Consider the following 13,243-nt stretch of genomic DNA (forward strand, 5'->3'; position numbering starts at 1 on the left):
CCTCCAGGATACTCCTCCTCATTCATCTCCCTGATGTAGGAGGTCCCTCATGCCCAGCATGGCTCCCCTCTGCAATCTGCAGCCAGACCCACTGTGGGCTTTATTTTTTGTTGTTTTTTTTTTTTCCATACAGATCTGATGAAATCACTCCCCTGCTTAAATCTTTTCAGTTGCTTCATCTTGCCCTTCTGATCATTTCCAAGCTCCTTAAATGATACATGAGCCAGCCTGGACTTCCCTAACTCTGAAATGTAAGCCCTTTCCACTCCTCCATCACATTAAATAACCAGGCACACTGAACTTCCTACAATCCTTAAAGGAAGTATGTTTGTATGTTTTTTTTCTCACCTCTAAGCCTTGTTCTTTCCTCTGCTTCAAATGTGCTTTCCATATTTTCCTCTGTTTTAACCTTTCCATGCCCTGTGTCAGCTTAGATATCATTTATTCCAGCAACCTGGCCCTGGCACTGCAAGCTTCTCTGCCATAGCACTTGTCACACTGCAATACAGTTTGTCTGTTTTCTGCTAGTACCTTCCAGCAGTTCTTCCATCTCTGGGGCTGGACACATAATGGCCCATAGTAAAATCAGCTGAAAGCAAGGACAAATTTACCATAAATCTAATGACACATATGTCTCAGGGCCACCCACTTTTATGAGTCTCTTCCAAGGCCTGTAACTAACTTTTATTCATAATTTTATGTGTTTTTTCTTAAATAAGACCTACCTCCAAATTGTAAATGCTTCAGGGAGTATAAACTGTGGATCCTCCACTGGTTACGTGAGTAAATTGGGCAAAAAATGAGGCTCACAGAAGTTAAATGACTACCCCATGCTATGCCCTACTTCATGACATGGTACTATCTGGATCTGATTTTGCATGGGTCTGGCCACACAGTTCAAACTCTGGTGTGCATTCTGAGAAATTCAGCTCATCCCTCCTGGCCTCAGTTTCCTCCTTCAGGAAAGAGGATATATGTTTCATAGGATTTTATAAGTAATAATTCATATGATATCTCTAAAAGCACCTACACAGGACTTGAAACATAGATGATTCTGAATACAGGATTGCTGGAAGAATAATACTTTGAAATACTGCACACCACAAATTCCACTCAGCTCTCCAATTCAAGATCCATATAGTTCAGCAAGCCTTTACTAAGCCCCTACTCTATATGCAAAGCACAGATGGGGGAGGGGGGATACAGAAGATTAATGATTTCAAAAAGCTGTCACAGTAGTGAGGGAAATAGATATTTAAACAAATAAGTATAAAATATGCAAAAAATTAAATTTCTTCATCTTTTTTTACTGTTTCTCTTTATTTAATATCTTGCTCTTCTTTTCTCTAAGGAGTTATCTCCTACCCTGTGGTCTAAGGTTGAGTATGTTAGTTAATTAACAGCTCTACTCCGCCACAGAGTTGCCTTGGGTTACAACCCAAATATTTAAGGAGACTAAGTTGAAGATGTGAAGGAACAAAAATTGAACAAGGTTTTCGCTGGTGTCACCATTCAAAAGCCCTCTGGGGAAATAGTAGTTCCTTAAAAAGAAGCCAAATTTAACTAAGCCAACAGTAGAAGTTAAGAAGTTAGGGATAAAAAATATTCAATAGCAAACTCCCCTTCTGAGACTAGGTGTATGTGAAAGTCATTTAAAACCTTTGCCCATTTGTATATTTTGAACCACAGGACACTGACTGGTCAGCTGGATTACTGGGTCACTGGGGAGCAGCCTGGACCAGAGGCCAAGAAAAATGGCTCCCACCCGCTCTCCAACTCTTTGAGGGGTAGCATGTAATCCTGTGGCCCTGAAGAGTGACACAAACCTGGCTTGTGCCAGGCTCTGCCTTCAGGAAGGTATGCGACCTTGGGTCAAACCCTGTGAAATGCTGACACAATCAATAATAACAATAGTGGATAATATAATACTAGAGAAAATAGTAACATCAACCTCACAGGGCTGGTGGATGCTTAAATGAGATCAAATAGATAATGAATGTAAGAAATGAGTATAAATTTAAGAGTTTTTAAAAACTTTTTTCATATACGTAAAATTTACTTTTCCTTTTGTGTGTTTCTGTGTGTGTAGTTCTATCGGTTTTATACCATGAATGGATTTTTGTAACCATCACCACAAACAGGATACAGAACAATCCCAACACCTCTAAGGAATTTCCTTGTGCAGCCCCTTTGTGGCCAGACCCTTCCCCAGCCCTATAAAGCAGTCCCTAGGGGTCTGCCTTTTCTACGGTGTTAAATAAATTGAGTCATACAGGATAAAGCCTTTTGTGTCTGTCTTCTTTGGTTCAGCAGAATGCATTTGAGATGCATCCAAGTTGTGTGTATTAAAAATTGATCCTTTTTATTGCTGGGTGGTGTTCCACTATGCGGATGTACAACAGCTTCCTATTCCATTCATCCACTGAAGGACACTGGGCTTTTCCAGTTATGGGTGATTATGAATCATGCTGCTATAAATATTCATTATACATTTTTGTGTGGACATAACTGTTTCTATAGGATAAATAAATACCTAGAAATGGAATTCCTGGGTCACCATGGCAAGTGCCATTTTTAAGTTTATAAGAAACTGCCAAACTGTTCTCTAGAATGGCTGTACCATTTTATACCTCACCAGCAATCTTTGAGCAATCTAATTGCTCCATCTTCTCATCAACACTCAACATTATCAGTATTTTTTATCTAGCCTTAATAGGCATGTAATGTTAGTTACATTTTTAAGAGAGAAACATTTATATAAGACTGTGTATAATCATCTATTTTATAAGGTAAGAATGTTCAGGGTAGGTTAAGGTCTCAGAAACCAGGTTTCTTCAATGACCACTACCTTCAAAAAGCCTTGACAACTCCAACATGACAAAGATGTATCTCATGGTCTGGCTCTTCCCCGCTTCTTCAGCCTTATCTTCTACCCTTCTCATTCTTGGACCCTTATTATTGAACCTATTATAGAACCTACTATTGGCCAGTTCAATAATGATGTTAAGTAAGGTTAACTGAGTCCTTATTACAAGCCAGGGGCCAACCCATGTCTGTCACATGTGTTATCTCATTTCATCTTCTTACAGTCTTGTGTAATTACAGGTCACATTCCTGTGACACAGGAGAAAACTGGTGCTCAGAGAGATCAGGAGCTTTATCCAGAGTCATGTAGCAGCTATGTGGCAGGCTGGTATCTGGTCCCTGGTCTCATCATGGCCCAGATGTGCCATGCTCCCCTGATCTGAGTCATGCTCTCCTCCAGCCTAGCGCGGCCTCCAGCACTTCATCCCTTCATCCACCTTCAAGCCACAACTCACACTTTGCATTCTCTGGTAAGCTGTCCCAGGCTCTTTCAGGGCACACTTAGCTATCCTCTCTGCTCTTTCCTCACCTTTGTTTCTTCATTTCATCCATCCCCACACACTGTCCTGTTTGCTACATATGTTTGCCTCCCCTACCAATGACTGCAAGCATCTCTGGGGGACCCAGATCTTTCTATTCTTCTTTCCCCATGCCTGGCACCTAGGAGATGCTCAACACCTATTGTAGTGTCAAGTATTAGCTAAGTCTTCTCAATGAGAGACCAGGCAGGTACTAGAAGAACTAGTGCTGCACATGATTTTCAAACATGAGCTGACAGTGCTACAAAATACATCCATGTAAAAGCATTATATACTGGTTCAAAATGTACAATCAAAAAAAGGCCCTTACACAAATTTACATGTAACTCTTGAGATAGACTCAGATATCCATCCCTATCAGCATCAAACAGCATTTGGTGTATAATAAAAGATGACAACAGGGACATTCACCCAATGGTTACAGATTTAGGACAGAGAAAAAAGTGGAAGAAAGAAGCCCTTTTCATATTCATGCTACTATTCTTTTCCTTATTTACATGAGCATTGTGACTTTTTTCTTCGTTTATGTGTAATAGAACTATGAAAACTGTTTATTCTTTTTTTCAGCACTGTCAATTAAGAATGGTCATTTTTAATAGTAAAAATTACTAAAATCAATTTATTAGCCTGGAAAGCATCTTGAGGGATGTGGAGTAATTCTGTGCCTCTGCCAAATCTGACCACAAACCATTCCAGATAGTGTGCGAGCCACCAGAGTACAACTCAAAACCAAAGGCTTGGAAGAGGCAGCTGTCTATACTGTCTACATCCCATGAATATATGTTCAAAAAATATGATTAATTTTTAAAGCTGAGGCATTTAATAGTACCATGGGGCAATAATCAGATGTTTCATGGGCCACAGAATCTTCTCCAGTAATCTTCTAGGCAAGAAATTTGAAAATTATGGAGACCATGTACATGCACTAATGAATCCAAGACACTCTTACCTGGCTTTCCTATATATTTATAAATGTCTGTAAACTCTAAAGGCTTGAATACAGAAGTTTAGCCTGTCATAATTCAGGCAAAGAAGCTTGGAGAAAAAGAAGATAGAAGGATAGGAAGGAGGGAGGGAAGAAGGAAGAAAGGAAAGAAGTCAGGCGGCAGGAAGGAAAGAAAAAGAAGGGGAATTTATACATAGAAATATATTAGTATTTCAACTATGGCAACCTAATTTGCTATTCCTGAGCCAGATTAAGAATAATTGTCCTCCAGCATTAGGTCTGGAGACCCTCTTCTCCAAGGATCACCTGCTTCGAGGCTAACACAGATTTAGGCCTCTACAAGTTCCATAAGAAACCTATTACCCTGACTCATGGCTACCTCCTCATCTTCTCCCTATTCTTTCATCAAAGTTCAGATGTGGAGAATTAAATACAATACTGTTCCCATATGTTAATACAAATAAATAATTTTTTAAGCAAGGCAGAAAAAAGATCAGAAACAAACCAACGTCTTCATGTCAAATTTCTCTACCCAATGTTTTCAGGCCCCATCATATCATGCTTAATGGATGGGGGTAAAAAAAAAAAAAAAACTCATAAAATTTAGTCTTTGAGAACACAGAGAAGAATTTGCTTTTGAAGTCTCAATTTCTATGTCCATATATGATGTAATGCCAAAGAGTAGTGTGTCCTATGTTCAGTAATTAGATGTAAACAGCTACACTTTGGAATAAGAAGAATCATGTCTTCCCCTTCTATTTGTGCACAGGTGCCCTCATACATCTCATACTGACAGCCATGAGCTGGTTTCTATATCTAACAGAACCTGGCAAGACAAGATGACCTTTCTAATTGTCATTATGAGAAGCACAATTGCAAGTAACTTTGAAACATATGGTAAACTTCATTATTCTAAAAAAGAATAGCTTCTTCTTTGGGGCTCATGATGAATATTAATGTCAGGGCTCCTGAGAAAAATGTGCTCTAAATTTTATATTGTATAAAACCCTTTCAAGACCAGAGAGAGCATTTATTTATAGTCTTCAGGCTTCTTCATAGATGCTATTAAATGTCCCATTAAATATGGCAAAATGAAATGAATAATCATGGGACATTAAGGAAGGGATAATGATCACCTTCGCAGTATCAGGCTAAGTTTCACAGTATCAGGCTAAGCTCAGGCAGGGGGAGAACAAAATGACACAAGGAGGACACAGAATGTATATACAGGAGAATCCATGGATTCTATCTATGGCAAGAGTAGTCCAGACACAGATATCATAGGCTTCATATACTTCATCCAGAGCACACAGAGATTGTGAGAAGTTCTGAGGGTCAGAGGGATCCGGCAGGGTGAAGCTTAGAAGGAATGTAGGGAGTGGGCACATGGGTGGATAAGAGCATGGGATATTCTGGAGGTGAAGGAAAGAAAACAGAAAAGCAGGTGGAAACCAGTGGGGAGCAGCAGAAACCATGGGAAGACATGGTCTCAGAGGTGGGAGAAAATGATGCCCAACAGCTGCAATAGGCAGGAAGGTGCCTTCATGATTTGATAAGCACTGAGTGTTATACACAACTGATAAATTATTGAACACTGCATCTGAAACTAAGTATGTATTATACATTGGCTAATTGAATTTAATTTTTTTTTAATTTTAAGATAAAAAATAAAATAAATAAATAAAATGAAAAAAAAAAAGAAGGTGCCTTCATGAAGCCCAAATCATAGTAATTTATTACGATTACACATCATCCATGGAAAAGGATCTTTGACTTAATACCCAACACTGCTTATTGTCTGAGGAGAGAAGAGGAGGGAGCCTGACAAACCCAACAGCTCTCTTACAAAACACTGGTGACAATTTAAAAGGTCATCCCATCTGGCATTTTTCCAGGACAAGGAGGTCCTTTATCTACTATGCCCTTTAGCTCTCTCCCTCAAACTGCAGCTTCAGTGGCCATACACACCATAACTAGACACTCTCCTTCAGTCTGTGAATTAACTGCATGCTTTGGAAAAAAAAATTCCTATAGGCAGAAGCCATTTTTCTAATGGATCTATTCAAGAAAACAGAAAAAAAAAAATTTTAAGGCGGGGAAGCACCTGGGTGGTGTACTCGGTTAAGCATCAGACTCTTGGTTTCAATTCAGGTCATGATCTCAGGGTTGATAGATTGAGCCCTGTGTCCTAGGTGAGCCAATGGTTTTGGGTTTGTGCAGAAGGGTGTCCATGTTCTTGGGAATACACACTGAGATATTCAGGAGTGAAAGGTCAGAATATTTGCACTTTACTTTCCAGAGTTCAACAAAATAAAACAAACAAATGTGTATGTGTACACACACACAAACACACACACACACACACACACAGAGTAGAGAGCAAGAACAAAGTCTAGGAAATGTTCACTGTTGAATGTGGGTGAGTATTATATAGAAGTTCATAAACAAGGGAGAAAACATGCTAAAATATAGAATTTTTAAATGGTAAACTAGGGATCCCTGGGTGGCGCAGCGGTTTGGCGCCTGCCTTTGGCCCAGGGCGCGATCCTGGAGACCCGGGATCGAATCCCACGTCGGGCTCCCGGTGCATGGAGCCTGCTTCTCCCTCTGCCTGTGTCTCTGCCTCTCTCTCTCTCTGTGACTATCATAAATAAATAAAAATTTAAAAAATAAAATAAAATAAATAAATGGTAAACTAAAAAAAGAGGTAAACTAACAGTAAAATAACAAATTTAAAACAAGGGCTCCACACTAAGCCCAAAGTCCACTTGGGATTCTCTCTCTCTCCCCCTCGGTCCCTCTCCCTGTTCATGTGCTCTCGCACGCTCTTTCTCTCTCAAATAAATGAATCTTTAAAAAAAAAAAAAAAAAAGGTCAAAGACAGTGAGGTACTATTATACACTAGCTGTACCATGCAGAAAAAGGAAAGAGGTGGGTAGGAAGCCATACACTTCTCTCAGCTTGTGTATTTTAATGGACACAACCATGAAAAACAATGCCTTCCCCAGATTTATTGTAAAAAGTGAAGTGGCTTCATTATGGTCCCAACTGCAGCAGTTCCCTGGATGTCACATGTGTTTGAAAGGCCAGGTCCAATGAATATTAATGCACAGAGTGGAGACAGACCGTCTTTTCTGGGGAAGACCTGTCTATCACTATTTGTTACATTATTTGTACCCTGATGCCTTAAGTGGTTTCAGAATTTATTCTAAACTGTCATGTCAACATAGTATCATCTTTTACAAAAATTTCTTTTCTTGTTCTGTTACTAATTATGATAAGGGGTTAATTTCACACATGCATACACATAAAGGAAAAAATCATAATATATCATATAAGGATGAGGAAATCATCAATTTCCCTTCCCCTCCCCACCAAAAATGGACACATGGACAATAAACTATGAAAAAAATTATAAAGGCACAAAAAGAAGCTAGTTCAGCTTTGTGATCGATCAAATACATGCAAAAATAAGGCATGAACTAAATACTATCTAATTATTGTTATTATACTAATAACCTTTTAAGAAATAAAACCCAGTATGGGAAAGGATGGATTGGTAGCATCAATTAAACTGGTATAATTCTTCTAAAAGTCAGTTTGCAGCAATGCATTATGCCATAAAGCTAATTATACTCTTTGGTCCAGTAATCCTGATCTGGCATTTTATCTTTAGAAATGAATTCATAAAAATGATCATTAAACACATCAGAATAAAGAACAGCTAAGCAAATCATGGTATATTGAGTCTCAGAATGTTATAAAGACCATAAATAATAAATTGGAATGCTATGTCACAACAGGGAAATGTAAGTACATGATGAGGAATATGGCTCTGGAGCCAGAAGGTCTGAGTCCCATTCTAGCTCTTCACTTCCCATCTACAATTCCCTTAACTCACTGTGCCTCATTGTCAGCCTCTGTAGAATGGGGATGACAAATTTATCACAACATATAGTTTCTAGGCTTGAGTGATGCAATGCTTATTGCCATATAGGGCTAATGGCAGGAAGAGAATGCACAGTGTGCAAAAGGTATGCATGTGTTTCAGGCATTGGGGCAACACTATAAATGAAACCAGGAGCTCTGTTATAGAAGTTGTATGATGGACACTTTTTGGTGGGCTTCGAAAATGTGTTTTGTTCTTATGCTATTTTGTGGAATGAATTTTTCTTAAAAAAAAAATTTAAACTACTAGACTAACCCTGGGAATCTTATAAACTTCAACTTCAGAGGATTCTTATAGAATTGATTGGGGAAATTAACTTTGTCTCCAAAGGTTGGTGCATTGATAGGATTCCAGATCACTAGGGAATTTCAGTGTTTGGTAACCTTCTCAGGGTGGACATGGAGTTTGGTATTCGGTCTCTACAGTCCTCAGTATCTGGGGGAAAAATGGGGTTCAGTGACAGGCAAACAGACATTTGCCAAATTCTAATTTTCTGTCTTCCCAATACAACTGGGACATATGGATCAAAGTCAAACACTGGGTCACATACAGAGTTAAAAAGAAGCTCAATACTACAGTTACCTTGTATGAGCAAGACCAGGCTTCCTTTCCTTAAGTACATTCTGAAATCATAGTATATTTCCATTTGGTTCTTTCTTAGGGAAGGGTAATATAATATTTGGGGATACACGAAGTGTAAAGTAGCCATAGTAACACATACAAAATGGGAGATGTTAAAAATAGGCTAAAAGAACCAAAAGTATAACATCATTTTGGTAAATAAAAGGAGAATTTAAAGGTTTGGTTATAATTACATCTAAAAGCAAAGGATGCAATCATTTGTTAATGAGTTATAAAAACTTTAGAAAGTATAATGTCAAGACAAAAATACAATTACATTCTATAACTATGTGAGCATGTAAAATACAAGCATATCTGGCTTATAAATTTTTGATGTTGTCAAGTCAGTAGATCTTTAAGCAACTCTTGATGGTTCCTGCCATGCTATAAATATTAAATTGCAGCGCATCAGCTTATCATTGGCCACGCCTATGGTGATCCAAATCTCCCCAAATTGTATAAAACTCTGGAGGGAAAGCAGATGAGACAGGATGGCTATCTCTAAATACAAAGTATACTGTCCCCAGGGCAGCAAAAACTGGTACAACAAAGCAGTCAGGACAGAAAAACATTTATCAGTGTACCCTCTCTCTTTGACAAGAGCTAAGAAAACCTGAAAAATAAAATCAACAACAAATAATGGTCTCTCAAAAATGTACTGTCTCTCTTGGATTGCTAAACATATGGCAGCTTCAAAGAAGAGGAAGTACCGAGGAAAATGGCAGGAGGCTATAACTCATGGCAATGTCGAAGAAAAAAACAAGATATTTCATACAAATTTAATCATTGAAAAAATTCTGACAGCATAAAAGATGTCATGGCACCAATAAAACTGAATTCTGAAAAACCTCACAAAATTGGACTCAATTTTTTAAAAATCAGTCCTAATTCCTCAAGGCCCCTGAATTACAGAATATTTTAAATGTTTTATTTAAAGGTCAAAAACTCACTCAAAGAAGCTTAGAAAGAAGACTATCACATTTTGCAAGTTGAATCCCTTGTGGTCAATAGGACGACATAGTAGTAAATTCATAGGCAAACAGGGCTTGTAGTAGTCCATGACCAGAAAGTCTGGATAGTAGGTCAACCTACTTATTAATGCCTGTCCCTGTAAGAATATAGAGGGAAACACTGACATGTAAGCATTTTAGAACAGGAAGCAGAACTATCAACAGTTCTTTGAAAAAATATCAAAAAGTGGTTTGAAGTTAACAAATATGTATCCAATTAAATTGTTATAGTTCAACTTTTTTCCTATTGGCTGTAGAATGCTAGGACCTCTTAGTCACCCTGTAACAACAAAGGATTTCCGTTTTAATACAAAGTATGTTGTTATTATAATGGTGATAACCTATAGAACCTCATATCAAGTGAAATGACCCATCTGGTATCAGGAAGTTGCAGATAGCAGATCATTTATTCAGGTATGAAATACAGAGAGCATACTTAGAAACTTCAAAAGTGAGAAAAACCTATCTTTTCAGGGCACTCAACATCATCAAGAGATGATTTTTAGTGGACTTTGTTTTCACAGTCATGACTATGAGGATAGCATTTAGGTAGAGTGGTGAGGTTGAGAGATGGGTAGAGAAGCTCATGTTCATGAAGAACATAAAACTGCAGACAAAAAGGATTCAAATCCTGGTTCCTACCTCTCATGTCCATGTGCCACTGGTCAAAGCTCTGACCCTCTCTAAGCCTCAGTATCTTCAGCTATAAATCGGAGAGTATGGAGCCGGACACACACTGTCCAGAGGATTAGGTAGCTAAACATGTGTCAAGACTTGGCTCAGTGCCTGGTGCAGAGTAAGGGCTTAAGAACAGAGAGAAAAGTAATCCACATTTATTATTGAAGAGAATGTGACAACATACAGGGGATCGGTCCTTCTTTTGCAAGAACATAGTAAATCCATGATAGCTATAGTTAATCTGTGCACACAGCAAGGCATCCAATGAATACATGCTGAGTCTATACAATGAAGAGCAAAGGAGGAAGAAATCTGAAGAAAACTCATTTTTAAACCTATAGGGATCTGAAAAAAGGTAATATGAATACCTTCGAATTGAGTTCTACTAAGTTTTAATAATCACAATAACAATATATTTTCAAAGTCATAATATAATTCTGAAGTTGTTCAGTTAACTGAGGATGGCATCACTCCTACCCAGGAACATTTAAAAATAGGGGCGGAAGAGTTGCACAAAAGACAATGATCCAGATGTGAAGCACTCTGCAATACATGGTACCATCTCAGGCAACCGATCACCCCTCACCCAAACCACAGCCAACAAACTCTCCTCTGGGAATCATGATATTCCACTTAACCACCATTCTTGGCTTAATCTTCAGAAGGGAATGTATGAGTGTGAATTTATGTGTGTGTGCATGCATGTGCACACGCATCAATGTCATCAAAAGCCCAGAGTCCAGATGAAATTGAGAAAAACTAGGAAAGACACTGTTGCCAAGAATGATCCACCAGACACTTCAGAGTCACGTACACCCACCCTATTACACAGAATCACGTTCCTGCTCCAAACAAATTAGCATACCAAAAAACTGCCTATTGCAATTGGGTATGAAATACAATTAAAATCATCATTGCATTCCCCTCTGGGGATACATGACTGAAGAATTGGGAAGGGAGTATAGAAAGCAAATGGGGAGACAAGTGGGAAAGAAAGTAACAAGTAAAGACTTCTAAAAAATTACACAGAAGTAGGAGAAGGAAATCAGTTATAGTAGAGAGCAAGGAAATGAACAAAGTATGCATACAACCATGGGAATGCAAGACCAGTGGGACTCATAAATGGGACTTTGGTGACTTCAAGGACTTCTGATTCACTCTGGACCACAAAGGCCTAACTAACACAGTGCCTGGCATACTGTAACTGTTCAATAAATGCTTAGAGAAATAACGCATGGCGAGATGAAAATGCTGTGTTGTACCTGAAGCAACTGAGAAGCAGTGAAGATACAGTGACTTGCTAAAGATCAGTCATTCATCAGGCCTCATGTGGGAATGCCTCTCCATGCCAGGTGCTGTGCAGATGATCAGCAAACAACAGAAGGGAAATGAAAGTGAGGACTCCCACGTCTGAACACAGGCTTTTTACAGTGTTGTGGAGAGGCCTCTCAAAAAAATTATCACAATTTTTTTGATAAAAGAGAAAGAAGTTCATTGCAAATTTCAAGCATAGAAATTCACAGGCAAAAACGGTTGCAGAGAAATAACCACACTAATAGGGATGCAGGGATATAACTAGAAAAGGAAAAAATATGGAGAAATATTTAAAATGCAGATATATATTTAACTGTGATCCTGGTATAACAATAATTTATTAATAAGATTAATCAACGATAAATAGAAATGTAAAAGTTCAGCCCATGGAAAAACCTCAAAGAAAGATTATGAAATTTTTTAAAAGAAGTTTTTTCTCCCTAGGGAGTGGGGGAGTCAGGGATGCCTAGGTGGCTCAGTTAGTTAAGCACCTGATTCTTGGTTTCAGCTCAGGTCATGATCTCACAGTTGTGGGATCGAGCCCCACGACAGGCTCTGTGCTCAGCGCAGAGTCTGTTTCAGATTCATTCTCTCTCTCTCTACCTCTCTCTCAAATAAAATATTTTTTAAAAAAAGAAATTTTCTCCCAAAGTTCATATTACCTATGTTTTTAAATCTAAACAAAGATTTCTAATTTAGAAAGGCAGACACAAATAGGATATTATTCCCCATAGAACAATCTAAGTTCTTCCATGTACAGAACCTGGAACACATCTAGTTCTAAGACAAAAAAGCTTGGTCCTCAGTCATCAAGAGCTCGATTTCTATTCCGGCCCCAAGTAAGCAAAGTTGTCTTCCATGAGGACCTTGGTCAAAGCTCAGAGGGAAGAACTGATATTTGGTGAGTCTACAGACTGATCTCTGGCCAATCTTCCAATGTCTGAAGTCTCATCTTTGAATCACGTCAGATCACTGGAAGTTCCCATACTTAAAACTAATTAGCCTGAGCCCTTACTAATTCATTCCCATGGTATTACTATAATTTAACATGTTTCTTAAAATCTGAGAGATCTTACAATGGCTCTTTTCCAAATCCCATTTGCTGAAACACGGAATCAAAATTTTGTGGAAAAGTATGTACACACCCACAGATCTAAGATATGTGTACATTTCAGTCTATCCATGAGCTACTGCTCTGAAGGCATCCCCTAGGTTTTTTCCAGGAGTGGTTGGAAACAGCCACATGAAAAGTGCTTTCTCATTTGTTACGTATGAATGTATTATTGAGGACTTTTCCAGCATGTTTTCAAAAGAATTGCCC

The 13,243-nt window shown here is 38.5% G+C and overlaps 1 protein-coding gene across 7 annotated transcripts in view; it reads right to left on the reverse strand.

Moving 5' to 3' along the window:
* The window catches only part of DISC1 (DISC1 scaffold protein), a 351,152-nt gene that overhangs the window by 178,343 nt on the left and 159,566 nt on the right, over positions 1-13,243 (reverse strand). The gene's annotated exons all lie outside the window — the stretch shown is intronic.

The sequence above is a fragment of the Canis lupus genome, chromosome 4 (genome assembly GCF_003254725.2).
Source record: "Canis lupus dingo isolate Sandy chromosome 4, ASM325472v2, whole genome shotgun sequence".
NCBI lineage: Eukaryota > Metazoa > Chordata > Mammalia > Carnivora > Canidae > Canis > Canis lupus.